Source organism: Gigantopelta aegis, chromosome 10, assembly GCF_016097555.1.
Source record: "Gigantopelta aegis isolate Gae_Host chromosome 10, Gae_host_genome, whole genome shotgun sequence".
Classification (NCBI taxonomy): domain Eukaryota; kingdom Metazoa; phylum Mollusca; class Gastropoda; order Neomphalida; family Peltospiridae; genus Gigantopelta; species Gigantopelta aegis.
This window is the reverse complement of record NC_054708.1, coordinates 9450532-9471420: the sequence shown is the minus strand read 5'-3', so window position 1 is coordinate 9471420 and position 20889 is coordinate 9450532. Positions and strand designations below refer to the sequence as shown.

The window sequence follows — 20889 nt, the reverse complement described above, 5'->3', positions numbered from 1 at the left end:
CATACACACTCAAATAGGCTACATCTGTAACATGACATACACACACTCAAATAGGCTACATCTGTATCTATACCACTGACAACTGATTCTTTTAGACCAGGTTAGTGGACATATTTATAAAAAAAAATTTAAATAATAATAAAAAAAAAAATAATAATAATTTTGTTGATACTTCTGTATTTACTGGAGTAGAGATGAAAGTACAAATACAAGTTGTCTTCACGTTTTCTGTCCGACACCATATAACTATTTATAATGAAACTGTGTTGAGTGCATTGTTAAATAGAACATTTTTTTTTTTTTTTCATGCTTTCCAGTGTGATGAGTGCATTGTTAAATAAAACATTCCTTTTTTCATGTTTTCCAGTATACATGGAAGTCATTTCAGTCATTCTGATACTGTAATCTTAACAATAGTTCATGTCTATACTGACCAAAGATTAAGTTGAGACCAAAGCATTTTATACTCAACAAAATTAGTTAATTGCTAGTAGCATTTTTGACAATTTTTGCTAACTGTCATATTGTTTTAGTAAATTTAGATCGCAGATGACTTCAGTAAAATCGGACATGTGATAAATGGGCTTTTCGTGCACACATTGGGTTTTTAATGCACACATTGGGTTTTTCATGCATTTATGAAAACTACCGGAATGTGCATTAGCTTAGGATTTGTTAAACAATAGTTCATAATGATAATCATTTTGTTTGCTCTAAATTGTTTAAATCATTAAATTTAAAAATATGCCACAACATCGACACCTTACAAGAAAAGAAGCTGCATGTTTTTGAAAACCATATACACGTATGTACACAGTGAAACCACTAAAAAGAAGCTGCATGTTTTTGAAAAACATATACACGTATGTACATAGTGAAACCACTAAAAAGAAGCTGCATGTTTTTGAAAACCGTATACACGTATGTACATAGTGAAACCACTAAAAAGAAGCTGCATGTTTTTGAAAACCGTATACACGTATGTACATAGTGAAACCACTAAAAAGCAAATGCTCACTAGATCAGAATCCCGTGTGGTTCCTTTTCAAATATTATTCCAGAACAGAATCTCTCTAAACGAAATTCCCCTTAAAACAGGATGTTTTACTTGATTTCATGGGTGTTCGGTTTAAAGAAAAATTATCAAAATACATAGGGGCCATTAATTTAGAGTATATGTAATGTAATCATAAATATAAAATCATAATCACATTTACAGCTAGACTGTGATAACTCTGAGCCCTGCTAGATGCTGATTAATTTCCACCAGTCTGTCATTTAATCATGATAATCAATATTACTTTAAGTATTACGTATTACGTAATACAGATAAACTACGGTAATCAGAAAGATCAGGTGGGCTACATAGAACTGAAATGTCAAGGTAATAAAGGAAGGTTTAGAGGGGGGTTAAAATACAGGAGGATTATCTTTCAAACTCCTCTTTTCAAGTGGCTTTGTTTTTAAGACCTAATAGACTGTTCTTTTATCATTCTGTAGATCCTGTGTGTTAATTCCTATAGCTACTCGTTACGCACTAAGAAAACTGGTATTGTGTGTCACAAAGTTAAAGGTTGTTTTTTTTTTAATGACACAACTAGAGCGTATTGATTAACTAATCATTGGCTATCGAATGTCAAACATTTGGTAAATTTGACTCACACTTTTTAGACAAAACCTACTATATTAGAAGCAAGAGATTTTTTATATATACACTTTCCCACAATCAGGACAGAACATACCACAGCCTTTGACAACCCATTCATTATGCACTGTTTGAGACCGAAAGCATTACAAGTTTACACTTGAATCACAATCTTTAATTTATATTCTTGTGTCACAAGCATTTAGTTTACACTCGAATCACAATTTTTAATTAATTTTTTTCACTGCATATTATCTCTGAACACACACACATTATGTTTTTGTAGCCACTCTATGTTGAGAACAATGTAAACGCTGATACGAATGTCAGGGAGGAACCTATCTCTGCTACAACAACAAGAATCGGGCTTTTCGAGCCCACTCCACTGATCCGACATATGTTCGCAGTTACATGCACTGCATATGGCGCATTACCAATCTTGTAACTATTTAGCTCTTGCAACCACCCCCACCTCTCCCGGGGGTCGGAGGTCAAACAAGTCTTGCAGGAGAAAAGTGTCGACCTCTTCACGTTAAGTAAAGTCTCCCAAGTGTCAGGCAACACATGGCAATAACCGGTTTGTGCATGTAGCTCATGATAAATACACAATAAATACACAACTAGCAGTTTGTGCAGCTCACAATAAATACACAATAAATACACAACTAGCTGTTTGTGCAGCTCATAATAAATACACAACTAGCAGTTTGTGCAGCTCATAATAAATACAAAATAAATACACAACTAGCTGTTTGTACAGTTCAGTATACATATACATGTACATAATATACATATACATACACGTACACGTACACGTACACGTACACGTACACGTACACGTACACGTACACGTACACGTACACATACTCATACACATACACAAACATATATACATATATACGGTATATGCACACAAGCTGAAGCACATATATGCACATAAATGCATACATAAATAAAGCATTATTCCACTACATACACATATAAAATTATATTAATAGATTCTGCTTAAATTGAAAAACGATGGTGTCTTGGTCTTATTTTATTCATTTGAGCATAAATTCATTTACTTACATTTTATTTTAAAATCAAAATCAAAATTAAAATGCTAGACACCTTTTTGCGTCTGATTATTAATGAAATGCGAATATGACAGTGTTGCAGTGTGAATTTCAGTGAATATTACCATCATTAAGGATCGAAAGCTGTGTTGTTATGATAACGAGACGTGTGGCCTGACACGTAAAGGAAAGGAATGTTTAATCAATGGCTATCAGGTGTTCAGCATATGGTAACTGTGACGTGAGTAATCATGGTGGATGAGACGAAGGTCAACATATAATTACAAGGCTAATCTTGTGATAACAAGCACGGATTAAAAGCACTAATTACTATTTATGTTAAATTTGTTCATGTTTAATATATTTCATTAACAAAATGCCCCACATGTTCTTTAAAAAGCTTTTTTAGCAAGTATTCTGAAAGTACTACTAAAGAATACATGTCCCTTACCAACCCAACAAATTTACTGATCTCCTAAGTTCAAGGGGCGAGACCTAGCCCAGTGTTAAAGCATTCGCTTGATGCGCGGTCGGTTTGGGATCAATCCTCGTCGGTGGGCCAAATGGGCTATTTCTCGCTCCAGCCAGTGCACCATAACTGATACATCAAATGCCATGGTATGTGCTATCCTGTCTATGGGATGATGCATATAAAAGATCCCTTGCTGCTAATCGAAAAGAGTAGCCCATGAAGTGGTAACAGCAGGTTTCTTCCCTCAATATCGGTGTGGTCCTTAACCATATGTCCGACACTACATAACTATAAATAAAATGTGTTGAGTTATTGTTAAATAATTTCCTTCTTCCTCCTAAGTTCAAGGATCGTAACTATGTGAAAAATAGGAAAATCACTAAGAACATCTGTAACAGTACATAATAAAGCTATACACAAAATGTCTGCTCAATATCTTGAGGCATTGCAAAAAAACTAAGTCTGAAAAACTAAATTTGATATCTCTTATGTTCAATGGCCAAAAATGAGTATATCGCTATGAAAGTTTGACGTTATGCATAACAGAAGATGATAAAGCTATACACAAAAGTTCAGCTCATTATCTTGAGGCATTGCAAAACCACAAAGTGTGAAAACCAATAGGTAGGACAGACAGACCTATAGATGGACAGGAGGACGGAGATGAATCCTATAATCCCCTCCTATAGACCACGAGCATTTACTGTGCAATATTTTGTTTCCATAAAGTTAAAAAGTTAAAGTTTGTTTTGTTTAACAACACCACTCAAGCACATTGATTATTAATCATCAGCTATTGGATGTCAAACTTTTGGTCATTGTGACATATAATCCAAGAAGAAACCTGCAACATTTTTCCATTAGCAGCAAGGCATCTTTTATATGCATTTTCCCAGACAGGACAGTACATACTAGGGCCTTTGATATAGCAGTCTTGATCTTTCAACTCAAGGACCTGCCGCCTTTTGTTTCTGTAAGACAAATTCAATTTGCATGGATACACACTGAAGAATATCATTCATCAAAATTACGATACTTTTTTTCTTTTTGTTTGGTCCCGCTTAAACCGCAAGACAGGACAGCACATACCTGCCTTGATAACTGTTTTGAGCACTGATTGCAAAAAAATGTGTTTACAAAGGTGAATAGATCATACAAATACATTTCATCTCAAAATTATGTTCTAGTAAAATAAAAGCTACATTTTATTGCTGACGATACAGTTTCAAAGTCAACTATTAATCATGTTTTAATTATAATAAAACAAATATAAACCTATAGAGAACTTTTCAATTACATCAATATATTTATATATACTCTAGCATAAGCAATATGCCGTTCCTAACAACATATAAAAAGTCAACTATTAACTATATACATTATATAATAAAACATAAATAGTACTTTTGATGTGTCTAAATCAAGCTATTAAAGTGAACAGCTCTATACACAGATATACTGGGGTGACCTACTTAAATAGATTTAAAGGTACAATATCTACAACAAGAAGGCAACATCTAGATTAAATATTTTCACAGCCATGGATATATTACATTATAACTACCATTAAAGGTAGTGTATTTGCCAGGTAATATCTAGATTAAATATTTTCACAGCCATGGATATATTACATTATAACTACCATTAAAGGTAGTGTATTTGCCAGGTAATATCTAGATTAAATATTTTCACAGCCATGGATATATTACATTATAACTACTATTAAAGGTAGTGTATTTGTCAGGTAATATCTAGATTAAATATGGTCACAGCCATGGATATATTACATTATAACTACTATTAAAGGTAGTGTATTTGCCAGGTAATATCTAGATTAAATATTTTCACAGCCATGGATATATTACATTATAACTACTATTAAAGATAGTGTATTTGCCTGGTAATATCTAGATTAAATATTTTCACAGCTATAGATTTATTATATTAAAAAAAGAAAGAAATGTTTTATTTAATGACGCACTCAACACATTTTGTTTACGGTTATATGGCGTCAGACATATGGTTAAGGACCACACAGATTTTGAGAGGAAACCCACTGTCGTCACTACATGGCTACTCTTTCCGATTAGCAGCAAGGGATCTTTTATTTGCGCTTCCCACAGACAGGATAGCACAAACCATGGCCTTTGTTGAACCAGTTATGGATCACTGGTCTGTGCAAGTGGTTTACACCTACCCATTGAGCCTTGCGGAGCACTCACTCAGGGTTTGGAGTCGGTATCTGGATTAAAAATCCCATGCCTCGACTGGGATCCAAACCCAGTACCTACCAGCCTGTAGACCGATGGCCTAACCACGACACCACCGAGGCCGGTATATATTATATTATGACAGAAGTATTAAAGGTGATTTACGTATGTGTAGCGGGACAGGCACAGACCTGGGAAGGGTTCTGGGATTTTCACCCCCATCATACTTCGAAGTGCCCCCAAAAACTCAGTGTTTTAGCAAATGAATATAATACAATTATTTGTGTTTAGTGGGTGATGTAATAACTTTATCTGGTTGAGTGTTTTTTTTTTAAGAGCACTATCATATATAATGCTTGTTACTAAATGGTGAACTTTTGAATATTATAGGTGCCGTTTCTAAACATAGCACCCCTTCCCTGAATATTGTAGGTCCCCTTTTAATCACTGCATGCCATCCTTAAAAAAAAGTCCTGCATCCATTCCCTGTTTGCATTGTTTCTGTTCACACATTCCCCCATACACACCGCCCCATTCCCACCCCCAACGACGTCACAAGTCTGTATAGTTCCAATTCGCACCAACATAAAGCACCACATTATATTTTCATAGGCAACTAACTCACACCTGTCCCCCTCTAATTAGGGCCCTGGACTTCTACAAATATCAAAGGCTTTGGTAATATATTAAATTGATTTTTTTTTTTACACAGGGCAAGAATTCACAATTTATTTTTGAGCCAAAAATGAGTTTTAAATAATTCACACATAGCACTAAGAAAGTTTCACCTTTTTTTCCCCACATCTGAAGTAAAAATTGTGAAGTGTACATTAACAACGTATCTTTACAACATCAAAGAGGAAGAGAATTCCAGCAAACAAAAGATCTGTTGTGTTTTTTTAACATGACCTGTAGCTGTCATTTAACATCTTGCCAACATCAAGGCAGTTTTAATTGGACCCAATTTGTAATGACCTGAAGTCAACTGGCGAACATAATGACACACGTCACAGCTTACATTTCAGCAGCATGAGCTTGATGAATTCACTTTTACAAAGAGATGAATGGCAAGCCTTTTTTTTTTTTAATGGATACAAATGGAAGCAGAGGTAAAGGTCAGATTAAAAAATATATATAAAGACACATACATGTAAAGAATGCATGTAGGTTCAGTAGTTTTCAATAAATAAAAAAAGTTGAGCACACTGATTAATTAATCATCGGCTATTGGATGTCAAACATATGGTCATTTTGACACAGTCATAGAGATGAAGCCCGCTACATTTTTCCATTGGTAGCAAAGGATCTTTTATAATATGCACCATCCCACAGACAGAATAGCACATACCACGGCCTTTGTTATACCAGTCGTGGTGCACTGGCTAGAGCGAGAACTAACCCAATAGGCCCATGGACAGGGATCAATCCTAGACTGACCATGCATCAAACGAGCGCTTTACCACTGGGCTACACCCCACCCTCTATTTTCCAATAAGCTAACCTTTACAATATTATATATACATATTTATTTATTTATTTATTTATTTATTTTGTTGCAATTTGATCAATCTATATGAAATTAAATATAAACACATGTGTGTAGGTTCAGTAATACTATTTTCCAATAAGCTAACCTTTACAATATTATATATACATATTTATTTATTTATTTTGTTGCAATTTGATCAATCTATATGAAATTAAATATAAACACATGTGTGTAGGTTCAGTAATACTATTTTCCAATAAGCTAACCTTTACAATATTATATATACATATTTATTTATTTATTTATTTTGTTGCAATTTGATCAATCTATATGAAATTAAATATAAACAAATTTTGTGTGTAGGTTCAGTAATACTATTTTCCAATAAACTAACCTTTACAATATTATATATACATATTTATTTATTTTGTTGCAATTTGATCAATCTATATGAAATTAAATATAAACATGTGTGTAGGTTCAGTGATACTATTTTCCAATAAGCTAACCTTTACAATATTATATATACATATTTATTTATTTATTTTGTTGCAATTTGATCAATCTATATGAAATTAAATATAAACATGTGTGTGTAGGATACTATTTTCAATAAGCTAATTTACTATTTATACCAATAAGAAATTAAATATAAACTAAGTAATACTATTTTCCAATAAGCTAACCTTTACAATATTATATATACATATTTATTTATTTATTTTGTTGCAATTTGATCAATCTATATGAAATTAAATATAAACACATGTGTGTAGGTTCAGTAATACTATTTTCCAATAAGCTAACCTTTACAATATTATATACTCTTCAAAAGAAGAAACGCAAAACCACATTGTCGTAACATTTGGAGAATTGATTTAATTATTGAATGGTGAGTCCGATAATTACCAAATGTTGCAGGATTGTTCACAATTCACTCTAGTCCATTGTGAGTAAGTGATAGGACACACCACCAAGGTCAAGGTCATCTGGAGTCAATACCGGGTGTGGCCTCCGCGTGTGTTGACAACTGCCTGGCACCGCCTGCCCATTGAAGCAACCAGAGTACGGATGACGTCCCGGGGGATGGTGGCCCACTCGGCCTGCAAGGCTGCTGCCAGCTCGGGCAGGGTCTGGGGCTGTGGTTGTCGCTGTCGGAGGCGTCGGTCCAACTCGTCCCATAGATGCTCAATTGGGTTCAAATCCGGTGATGTCGATGGCCAAGGAAGGACATTAATGTTGTTGTTCTGTAGGAAAGCCGTTGTGAGACGTGCTGTGTGAGGCCTGGCGTTGTCATGTTGGAACACTGCGTTGGCGTTGGCCATAACTGGAACGATGTGTGGCCGGAGGATCTGGTCAATGTAGCCCTGTGCATTCAGGTTGCCCTGCACGTGGACCAGGTCAGTTCTGCCAGTGTGTGAGATGGCTGCCCACACCATGACACTACCCCAGCCTAATCTGTCCACTTCCTGCACGCAGTTTGCCGCATAACGTTCACCACGACGCCTATACACGCGACATCTTCCATCATGACGTCGGAGCAGAAATCGGGACTCGTCACTGAACCACACCTGTCTCCATCGCAGTTGAGGCCATTGTCGATGAATCTGGCACCACTGCAGTCGGAGTCGACGGTGTTGTGGTGTTAAGATGACACCTCGAACTGGACGTCTGGCACGAATTCCTACCTCACGTAGGCGGTTCCGTACGGTCTGGTCGGAAATCCTGCGCAAACCTGGTATTGCTGCGGCTGTGGAGGTGGCAGTAGTCAATCGTTCCCGAAGGTGGCGTACCCGGATGTAGCGGTCCTGCCCGGGGGTAGTGACCCGTGGTCGACCGGATCTAGGGAGGTCACGTGTTGATCCATGTTGCTGGTAACGGTCCCACAGTCTGGAGATGGTGCTTGGGGACACATGGAATGCCCTGGCAACGGCCGTTCTGGATTCGCCTGCGTCTAGTCGGCCGATGGCATTGTTTCTCTGCGGTTCACTGAGACGTGGCATGTCCTGGATTGTCAACTGTCGGCCAGATACAGAGGCCAGGCAAGCGAACACCCTGCACTTTTATACTGTCGGTGTTCATGTTGCACGTGCAGACAACGCACGTGCAGTGGTGACATGGTTTGCACGTGGCTGCGTTTTTGCGAATATTCACATTTTGGAACTTTATTGTACAGTAGCTGCGTTTTATCGAATGTAACCGTGGGAATGTGTTTGGGACATGCAATGACCTTATATTCACAAAGCATGAACCGGTAGGAAACATAAAATCGGAGTTATAACCCATTTGTACCCTTTTGCGTTTCTTTTTTTGAAGAGTATATATACATATTTATTTATTTATTTATTTTGTTGCAATTTGATCAATCTATATGAAATTAAATATAAACACATGTGTGTAGGTTCAGTAATACTATTTTCCAATAAACTAACCTTTACAATATTATATATACATATTTATTTATTTTGTTGCAATTTGATCAATCTATATGAAATTAAATATAAACACGTGTGTAGGTTCAGTGATACTATTTTCCAATAAGCTAACCTTTACAATATTATATATACATATTTATTTATTTATTTATTTTGTTGCAATTTGATCAATCTATATGAAATTAAATATAAACACATGTGTGTAGGTTCAGTAATACTATTTTCCAATAAACTAACCTTTACAATATTATATATACATATTTATTTATTTTGTTGCAATTTGATCAATCTATATGAAATTAAATATAAACACGTGTGTAGATTCAGTGATACTATTTTCCAATAAGCTAACCTTTACAATATTATATATACATATTTATTTATTTATTTATTTTGTTGCAATTTGATCAATCTATATGAAATTAAATATAAACACATGTGTGTAGGTTCAGTAATACTATTTTCCAATAAACTAACCTTTACAATATTATATATACATATTTATTTATTTTGTTGCAATTTGATCAATCTATATGAAATTAAATATAAAAACGTGTGTAGGTTCAGTGATACTATTTTCCAATAAGCTAACCTTTACAATATTATATATACATATTTATTTATTTATTTTGTTGCAATTTGATCAATCTATATGAAATTAAATATAAACACATGTGTGTAGGTTCAGTGATACTATTTTCCATTAAGCTAACCTTTACAATATTATATATACATATTTATTTATTTATTTATTTTGTTGCAATTTGATCAATCTATATGAAATTAAATATAAACACATGTGTGTAGGTTCAGTGATACTATTTTCCAATAAGCTAACCCTGAAACAAAAAAATATTTCTGTAATCTGATCAATCCATATAAAATTTATTCTGATTTTTTCAGACTTTTTTGTTTAATAATTCCATTGTTCTACACAATTAAAAGCAAAATTAATTGAACATGTCTACAAATGTGTAACTGTTTTCATGAATGAGGTTACAGCAAAGATGGCTTTGATGTCAAAAATTTAACAAGAATTAAACGAAATTAAATGTCTCACGTATCAAACGTTTTTGGCACACTGTGATGAATATACATAGGTGCAACTATAAACCAAGTTTCATTGACCTAAATGCGAGAAAGTTATCTATATGTGAAACTTAAATGTTAAAATTTAACACCACTACCATCAGAAATGTAATACTAATATCTCACATGTTTACTACCTAAAGGCGTTCAATTTTGCATTTACCTTAAGTTTGACACCCAATTAATAGCCAATGTATTTTTTGTGCTAGGTGACGTTAAGCATTCATTCGTTCGTTCGTTCATTCGTTCGTTCGTTCGTTCGTTCGTTCGTTCATTCATTCATTCATTCGTAAAGGCGAGAATTTTTTTTTAGTTTACACCGATATGTACAACATCAAACACTAGTATTCTTTTCTTTTAATGTTTTATAAAATGTTGCAATTAATTTTGATGCAAAAACATTTCCTGTTAAACATCATACTTTGAAGACTCAACTTAACTCCAAAACCAAATCTAACAGTACCATAATATACACACTGTATATATAAACTGTATTTATTTTATATTATATACCATTCCTATGACAATTATTTTAATTATATCACAGGAAACACAAGAAAACAAGCAACTTCCAACACAACATGAACAAAAAACAGAATTCAAGAAAGCTGCCAATATTCACATCTGGCCATGAAGAACAATGTGGAACACTGTAACATTACCTATTTGTGCAATCTTCCACAGAACTTTACAGACAAAACAACAAGTGTACCATGGCAACCACGCTGTATGGAAGGAAGCAAGTGCTGAAAAGCAAGTGACCACTGGATCCAATGAAAACATTAATGAGGGCCTTTGTCCACCATTCCACACCAACACCTGAGCTGCAGATACTGGCTCCAGTTTTCTCACTTTTACTTGCCGATTTCTGGCTCCTTTTTGTCTTAACAATAAGCGAAGAATAAACAGGACCCGCCTGTAGCAAGTTTGGGTCTTGTAGGTGATCCCGACATCTGCCGCTTGCCGTTTGCTGTTTTCTCTCTCTCCCTCCCTCTCTCTCCTTCTCTCTCTGTGGCTCACACATGGTTACCATTACATTCTTCCTGCATCATTTGAAATGCTTTCCATTTATTACTGCCAAGTACTGGTGATGTTTTTTAAATGACGTAAACAATCATCAAGCGGGATGTCGTTGGATGGTGGAAATGGAAGCAAAGTTTTATTAAACATGCTGTGTTACTTGATACACAGAATGGAAGCCCAGTATAGTACGCTACTCTTGCTGGTCTGTTTAATAGGAAAGAAACAATACAGCACTGTGGTACATGAAGCATGGGATGCCATGCAAGTTCAGAAAAAGAAATGAATGACTGTTTGGTGACACGTATCCCAACACAGTGGTTATTCCAGCAGCTTTTACATGTACATGGCCAATATAGAGGTTATTCTGTGTATGAAAATGTCATTACTTGATGATTATGAAAGCTTATGTGCCATTGTATAATATGCTTTAATTTTAAAACTGGTACCATCTACTAACAAGAATTCTGTAGCAAAAAAATGTCTCGCCTACCATAAACTTCTAAAATGCTCCAAATTATATATATATATAAATAAAAGCAGTCAATTCCTTTTTTATTTTTTATAAAAATTCTATTAACTTTTTCACTAATTGCTACATTTGTGTATACCAAATTCAGCCCATTTCCAACTCACACCCCTCTCGCCCCACCTTTCTGTCTCAGACCCAGTCACCGGCGAAGTCAGAGATTGTGCCTGGGAGAGACGTGCCTGAACCTTAATTGGAAATAGGCACTATCCTACCCTATAAATGTTTTCTGTGCACTGTAATGATCAAACATCTATAAGCGCAACCATAAACCAAGTTTAATTGACCTAGGACTTATGCTTTGTGAGAAACTGATCTTAATACGAAACTTTAATGTTAAACTTTAATGCAAAAGTTGATGCCACCTTCTCTGTCTGAAAAGTAATACTTATATCGAGCTTTTTACTCTGGTAAGGCAAGACAAAAATGAATCTGAAGCTAAATTGCAAGGTACAGTTGGATCCCATTGGCTCGAACCCAGTCGGTGCTTGAGTGTTCGACCGATCGAGCAGTTCGACCTAACCATTCGGTCAACAAGGTATAAGAAAGGAAATGTTTTATTTAACGACATACTCAACAAATTTTATTTACGGTTATATGGCCTCAAACATATGGTTACGGACCACACAGATATTGAAAGAGGAAACCTGCTGTCGCCACTTCATGGACTACTCTTTTCGATTGGCAGCAAGGGATCTTTTATATGCACCATCCCATACAGGATAGCACATACCACAGCCTTTGATGTACCAGTCGTGGTGCACTGGTTGGAGCGAGAAATAGAACAAGGTATAAGTGTAACATGGGACTTTATTTTTGGTCGAGCGTTGCGGTGTAGTTGACCCTTCCAAGTTCGACCCAATGAGATTCTTATATTTAATGAGTATATAGTCAACCGCTAGTCATGATGTCTTGTTTATACATGGTCTATAAAAACAAAACTGAATGATACCAAATAATGTTCGGGTTTTTTCCTTAAGAAAAACTGGTAGATAAAAATCACTTGCAGACTTTCAGACTGGTTCTACATTGTAGCTTTAACCATGAGTGAAAACAGTAAGCAATAGCAAGCTTATTGTGCGATATCATGGTGGCCAAACTACATGTACATCATTGATTTATACTCGATTCCAACACCCATTTCCAACTTCATTTTGCCACAACATAGGGTAAAAGAATAAATTTATTTTATATTCAGTTAAAAAACATAAAGAAAATAGCAATACAGTAAAAATGAACTTTTCTTGTTTGCTAAATCCACCAGAAATATTTTATTGGTTGGTTGCGGGAGATAACGATATAATATTCTTTGCTTTTTCCCCGTTTATTTCTGGCTACTTCAGTTATCACTAAGAAGCCAGGTAGCAATTTCCCGTTACTGAAATATCAGATGACTACAGGAATGACTTATACTAAGATGAAAAAGTTTAGCAATTTGGTAGGACTGTATTGTATCTTAAAGGCATACTGTCACAGATTTAAGGACCTTATTTCTCTAAAAATTAATAATAAATCAAAATTACATTAATATTTACAGACCAAATCTAGCTATTGCATCACTTTAACTACACCATGATGGAGTGAAATCCATGTCAACCCTCTCAGCAATGTTAGTTTTTGAATTATGGACCATTGCCATAATTCAATTATTTTTACAAAATATCCTTAATAAGTGGAGTATGGTGGTTACGTAGATGGTTGAATCAAGTACATTTAGGGACAAATCAAATATATATATTTTTACGTAATACTTTGTTAGACCATGTAATAGGTCAATGGTCTGTGACAATATGCCTTTAATTAAGCACAGAGCCACACTCAATGGTATCATAGTTATACATTTTATTTTGTATACTGACAAATGATGCATCAGTTAAATCCAGTGTCTTATTTCACTTTGAACCTCACAAGTTTTCTTTTATTTAAAGGAACATACCCTAGTTTTTAAACACTACAGAATGTGTTTCGCTATTAAAGCCATTTATAAGCACTGAAATCAAACATTACTTATATTTTATTCTTTAGATTATCCATTTCCGTACAACCAAAGTGATTTTGGTCATCCTGGTGTTTCTAATAACAAAAAATGCATTTTAAAAAAATTTTTTAAATGCACGTGCGTCTGAGAAGTAGCTGTTTATTGATTCGAGTTCCAGTCTGTTTTTAAGGATATTTCCCATTTTAACGTCATAGACTCTTCTTTCACTCTATGGTAACTTTATCCAAAGGAGTTACAGGTTTGAAAATTAACTAAACTTAGTGTTCATTTTTTACGGGTTAAGCATTTACGCACATTTACCAAACTGCTAAACTTTTTTGTGTTGGTATACTTTGGCCAGAGTCATTAGTGTTTGTCTGGATGATAACACCTATCTGAGATCTGTATGCAGGACCGAGTACACATTTATCAGAATTAACCTGTAGTAATAAAAGCTAGCTATACGCATTTTTTCAAAGTGGAACAAGGCCGGGCATAACTGCTGGCCAGGACTCGGCAATCAACAGAAACTAACACTTATCTCTAATCACCACAGCCATTTGTGAAGGTCCTCTGTATCCAGAGCAACAAACCTTGAACTCAAACAATAAAATCTAGAGACAATCTACTAGAATTTGTGTTTCAATCTGCTAACACCCTTTAAGTTAGGGAGCAGAATTTAGTTAAACTCACCAATAAACTACAACCTATTTCTGCTTCAACCTGCTAATATTCTTTACGATAAGTTAGGGAGCACAGGGGTCTAATTTAATAAACTCTTGTAACTTTGGGATCTCGCAGTGCAATACTAAAAGATGTGCAAAGAGAATGCGTTGTTGTCTAACAGAGCCTAAGAGACCTTTGTGAATTAGGCCGCAGAATTCTATTGAACTCACCAATAAAATACTATCTTTTCTGCTTCAATGAACTAACATCCTTTAAGTTAGGGAGCAGAATTCAGTTGAACTTATTAAAAAAATACATATAATCTATTTCCGCTTCAACCTACTAGCATCTTTTAAGTTAGGGAGCAGAATTTAGTTGAACTTATTAATAAAATACAGATAATCTATTTCTGCTTCAAACTACTAACATCCTTTAAGTTACAGAGCAGAACTGAGTTGAACTTACTAATAAAATACATGTAATCTATTTCCGCTTCAACCTACCAACATCCTTTAAGTTACGGAGCAGAACTGAGTTGAACTTACTATTAGAGCACAGTTGAATTTCTAGTCCAATGGGAGCTTCATATTTGGTCACGTGAAGTACATTTATATCCCGATAAAGTACTTCTGACATTCACTTTATAAGCGGTATTGCTGCACGAGATTTTGGCTCTGCTCTAAGACAGTTAGAGGACGAGAACAATACTTTATCGGCGTATAAAGGTAATGTCGCACGAGAAAACGCTCGGCTAACGCCTCGCCTTTGTCTCGTGCGACACTACCTTTATACGCCGATAAAGTATTGTTTCTCGTCCTCTAACTATTACATAAAATACATGTAATCTATTTCCGCTTCAACCTACCAACATCCTTTAAGTTAGGGAGCAGAATTCAGTTGAACTTACTAAAAAAATACATGTAATCTATTTCCGCTTCAACCTACTAGCATTCTTTAAGTTAGGGAGCAGAACTGAGTTGAACTTACTAATAAAATACAGGTAATCTATTTCTGCTTCAACCTACTAGCATCCTTTAAGTTAGGGAGCAGAATTCAGTTGAACTTACTAATAAAATACAGATAATCTATTTCTGCTTCAACCTACTAACATCCTTTAAGTCAGGGAGCAGAATTCAGTTGAACTTTGTAATAAAATACAGATAATCTATTTCTGCTTCAACCTACTAACATCCTTTAAGTTAGGGAGCAGAATTCTATTGACCTCACAAGTAAAACACTGTCAATCTATTTCTGCTTCAAGCTGCTAATATCCTTAAGTTTGGTGAAGAATTTAGCAGAACTGACAAATAAAACACATGATCTAGTTTTTCTTCAACCTGCTAATGTGTTTTAAATTAGGGATCAGCTGAATTTGCCAATAAAATACAGGCAATCTTTGTTCTGCTTCAATCTGCCAACAATCTTTAAGTCAGGGAGCAGAATTCATCTCAGTGGTTGGCTCTGGGATCAATCCCTCACACTGGATCCTGCTGGGATATGTCCCAGTAAATGAAAATAAAACATTACTGTGTGACTTAAATTAAACATTACAGCCAAAGAAATAAAGCAAAACAAGCTAATGTTTAAATTGGAATGGCATCATATATTACCAACGGAAGCAACTTTAGAACTCTGATTTTACTAAATATTTAATTAAAATTAGAAGTGTTATAGGAGAAATAGAATTCACAATACTTATGTTTTTAATATGTAAAATATCAATCTCGTAATCGGTATTTTTCTTGGCAGAGCCTCGAGAAATAAAGCATGATTAATATAGTCTCGGTTCATAGTTTCCATATTAAAAAACACAAGTAGTGAATTCTATTTATCCTATAACACTTCTAAAATAACATTTTCATTCAATATTTAGTATCTCCTCTCTGTGTCTCTCTCTCTCTGCCTCTCTCTGCCTCTCTCTCTGTCTCTCTCTCTGTCTCTCTCTCTCTCTCTCTCTCTCTCTCATATATATATATATATATAACTGAGATTGTAGCTTTAATGAAAACCATAAAAACAATAAAATGTACATAATCAACTACCACATTTATTATTAATCAAAGCTTGATGACAACAAATTGTCAGCCTTTCATTACAAAAACAATCAATACCTCGAACATTCCGAAAGCACCACACCAAATTAGACAAACATCAATACCTTTAATGTTTTTAAACTGCAAGATCATAAGCATTAGACACACGTGGTTGTTATAAAAGCTTCTCAGTCAATGGGATGTATAAGACTTATCACCTCAGTGCACAAGAATGTGATTAGTTAACACAAAAATTCACAGCAAATTTAACCAAATTTTGACAACAAAGCCCAGTTAATTACGTAACAAAATGCTAAGCCAATAAGCATACAACTGAATCGTCATTACGAAAAAAAATAAACCGAAAATCTTTTGGGAGAAAATGAAATTTGTCGCATGGCATAACAATTAAAGATCTGTTATTAAAAACATGCGTACAATTTAACATGTGCTCTTTTAATTTTAATACCATCACCAGGGCTCACAGGGTTCATTTGAAAGTGGGGGGAGGGGGTACAGTCAGTTCAATGGTTTTGGGGATGAAAATACATGTATTTGAGGGCCCAAACCTGTTAGGGGGACTTGGAGGACATGTTCTCTTAAGAACATTTTATATACTCAAGTCTTGAGATTTTAACATTATGGCAAAGTCATATAAACTAAATGCGTATGAAACATTAAAGATTTGAGTCTAGAATTTAACGTTTTGTAAGCAGGGGCCACTTTAAAATTATTTACCAATAAAGTAACCAATCACTCTAACCTAGTCATTATAAGTTACAAACTCACAAAGGGTCATAACTCTTCCTCATAAGCACATTTTTTACAGTCATTAGAAGTTAAAAACTCACAAGGGGCTATAACTTCCTCAATCATTAGAACTTCTATACTCAAAGGGGTCATAAGTCTTCTTCAGAGGCAAATTCCTTCAATCATTAGAACTTATAAACTCACAAGGGGTCATAACTCTTCCTCAGAGGCAAAAGGTCCTAGTCATTAGAACTTATAAACTCACAAGGGGTCATAATTCTCTTCCTCAGAGGCAAAATTTCCTAGTCATTAGAACTTATAAAGTCACAAGGGGTCATAACCCTCTTCCTCAGAGGCATCGAGAGGTGAAAACCCAAGTGTGAAAAGTTTGTCAACACATCGGAGATGAAGGTAGCCCGTTAAGTATAATAACCGAATATACGTGCTCATCTTTCCACAAAGAGGCAATTATTGTCGGAGTGCGACGCCTGGCAAGGCAGAGTCTCTATTAGCAGCAGATGTGGCTTTGTTTTCCATTACAACTGCCGCCCGTGCATACCTGCATTGCAGACTGCAACCAAGTGCAGCCAAGTCAGTGTTAGATGGCATTCCTACGATTCATGTTCAATGCACGCAAATTCCATAAAGCTCTAAATGGAACATCCATCTAGATAAATAGTCTTCTGTTGCCACTCATCAAACGTACATGCATGCACAGCGATGTGGTAAGAAAAACAGGGAAGTAAATACGCAGTTTCATATCATAAGAGCAACAGGAAAATACATTTACTATCATATTACAAGAACTTCGTTACAGACAGCAAATATATAAATACAATGTTATTATTGTTATTTTTAGTCAAATATGAAAAACATTTCAGTGTATATTTAGTTCAAACATGTTTTGTATCTGATCCAAAGTTCTTCCAAGTGTGTGAATCAACTGAAGCAATATTTTAAAATGATCATATTTCCATAATAACTATAAAATAAGATTAAAAATGACTTATTTTAACATTACTGTTAATTAACTAGATGTATATGTATATTTATTTATGTATGTGTATTGTAATGAATGTGTGTGGAACACTCTGTAAAACAATCAGCAAATCAAATAAACATATTTGTATTTGTATATTTTATTTTTAATTTAATGGCTTTAGTTTTGGATGTGTTTTGGATGTGTGTTTTTTTAATTGTTGTTCTAGTTGCACACCAATCTAATTAAAATTAGCTCCACTATTACATGTGGATCTAACACCAGCCAGTTGGAGCTCATGTCCACCAATCAAAACCTTACTTGCAGAATCCTGCCAGTGATTTAAAAATAATTTGAAAACATTCCGAATTATCCTGAGGGTATACGACATATTTTTACATTAAAAATTATTTATTCATTTATAAAAAAACCCAAACTAAATCAGTCTTCAGTTTTACATTACAAATTATTTATTTTATAAAATAAAACATGTTTTAAGGTATTTGTAATTCACACAAAACATGTCATATACCCTCAGGATAATTCGGAATGTTGCACACGTCATCTATTTTCCTTTATAATACTATAATACATATCACTGACCAAGCCATTAGGTTCTCTCTAAAAACTCTTTGCATACATCTATCAAGAAGTCTTAAATCATCATAAATGTAGGTTTTCGGATCCTACACTTTAAAGTCTTTATTCTATTTTTAATTTAATGGTTTGTTTGTTGTTGGGTTGGGTTTGGGTTTGTTTTTGTTGTTTGCTTTCTTTCTGGGGGTTTGTTTTTTGTTTTTATGTTGTTGTTGTTGTTTGTTGTTGTTTGTTTTTTTTTTTTTTTTTTTTTGGGGGGGGGTATTTTGCAGTTATTTTTAGGGTGTATGTGTGGGGGGATTGTTGGGTTTTTCTTGTACTTTTTTTTTCTTCTTTTTTTGGGGTGTATTAAATTAAAAAAATTATTATCTGCTTTTTATATAATATAACTGACCAAGCGATTAGGCTCTGTCTAAAACCCCTTTGCACACACATCTGCTGGATGGCTGAACACTGTACAGAGGTATGTGTGGCAGAAGTAATGTAGATTTACTTTGTCACCGAGCACAAACTGCATGGCCAGGAAGCATTCCATTTATTTTAAAAGCCTGCAGAGTCCCTATCTTCCCAGATCCTGTCGTCTGCCAAATTCCATGAATGTGGATTCTGGGGACTGCTAGAACACCAATCAAACAGTTCTTATCGGGACTCACATCACCATGCAGACATGATGCCTAACCAAATGTTCATATTACAACCTTTCCAACTAGCTGAAACAAAAAAAATTGTAAAAAAAAAAATTCTCTCTCTCTCTCTCTCTTTCTTTTCTACTTAGACTTCGAAGCTGCACATTCACATTGAAGACCTCAAAATATGAGAGAGGTGGATTACAGAAGCGATGAATATTTCCGGCTTTAAAAGCGACTCTGCTTATCAAATGTGACAGAGGGAATGAACAACACCTGTTTAAGTGAGATGATGCACACAGAACTGGAAGCCAACCAGCAGGATTTCATCTCCATCTTGGAAAAAATACACCATAAAAATCAAACGTTTTTAAAAAATATACAAAACAAAACCCTCACAACACCCAAGGCACAATATTTCACACACAGTTGTTCTGTTCATGTGCTGAATTTGCAAATTTGAATCCACTTAAACTGCCAGTTGGTTCTGAAAGTTGCTTTACCAAATATCGAAGATAATTTAGAAATCAATTGGCCCAGAAATAACTAACATGTAGTAAATTACATAGTATGAAAAAAGGCGTTCCCAGTGGGAAGGCCTGTACATGTAGGTAAAAATATTGTGAACTGACTTGAAATCACAAAATCTAATTATGTAAATTAACAATTGGTTATTTAGGTAAAGAGGCAGAATGTAGCCCAGTGGTAAATTGTTGGGATTTTGGGAGGTTTTTTTTGTTTAACGACACCACTCGAGCACATTGATTACTTAATTATCGGCTATTGGATGTCGAACATTTGGTAATTATGACTCGTAGTCATCAGAGGAAACCCACAAAATTTTTCCTAATGCAGAAAGGTATCTTTTATATGCACTTTTCCACAGACAGGAAAACACATACCACGGCCTTTAGCCAGTTGTGGTGAACTGGTTGGAACAAGAAAAACCCCAATCAGTTGAATGAATCCACTGAGGTAGTTTGATCCTACGACACAAGCACCTCAAGCGAGCACTCAACCAACTGAGCTAAATCCCCCCCCCCCCACCCCAGTCGTAAAGTGCCCACTGGATGCATGGTCTATTTCTCGTTCCAGCCATTGCACCATGACTGATATATGAGGCTGTGGTATGTGCTGTTCTGTCTGTGGGATGGTGCATATAAAAGATCCTTTGCTACTAATGGTAAAACATAGCACGTTTCCTCTCTGAGACTATACATTAAAATTACCAAATATTTTACATCCAACAGCCGATGATTAATAAAGCAATATGCTCTAGTGGTGTCGTTAATAAAACATACTTTGACAAAACA

The 20889-nt window shown here is 35.0% G+C and overlaps 1 protein-coding gene across 2 annotated transcripts in view; it reads right to left on the bottom strand.

Moving 5' to 3' along the window:
* Positions 1 to 20889, bottom strand: part of LOC121384802 (nuclear hormone receptor HR96-like) — a 371804-nt gene that overhangs the window by 270548 nt on the left and 80367 nt on the right. The window lies entirely within an intron of this gene.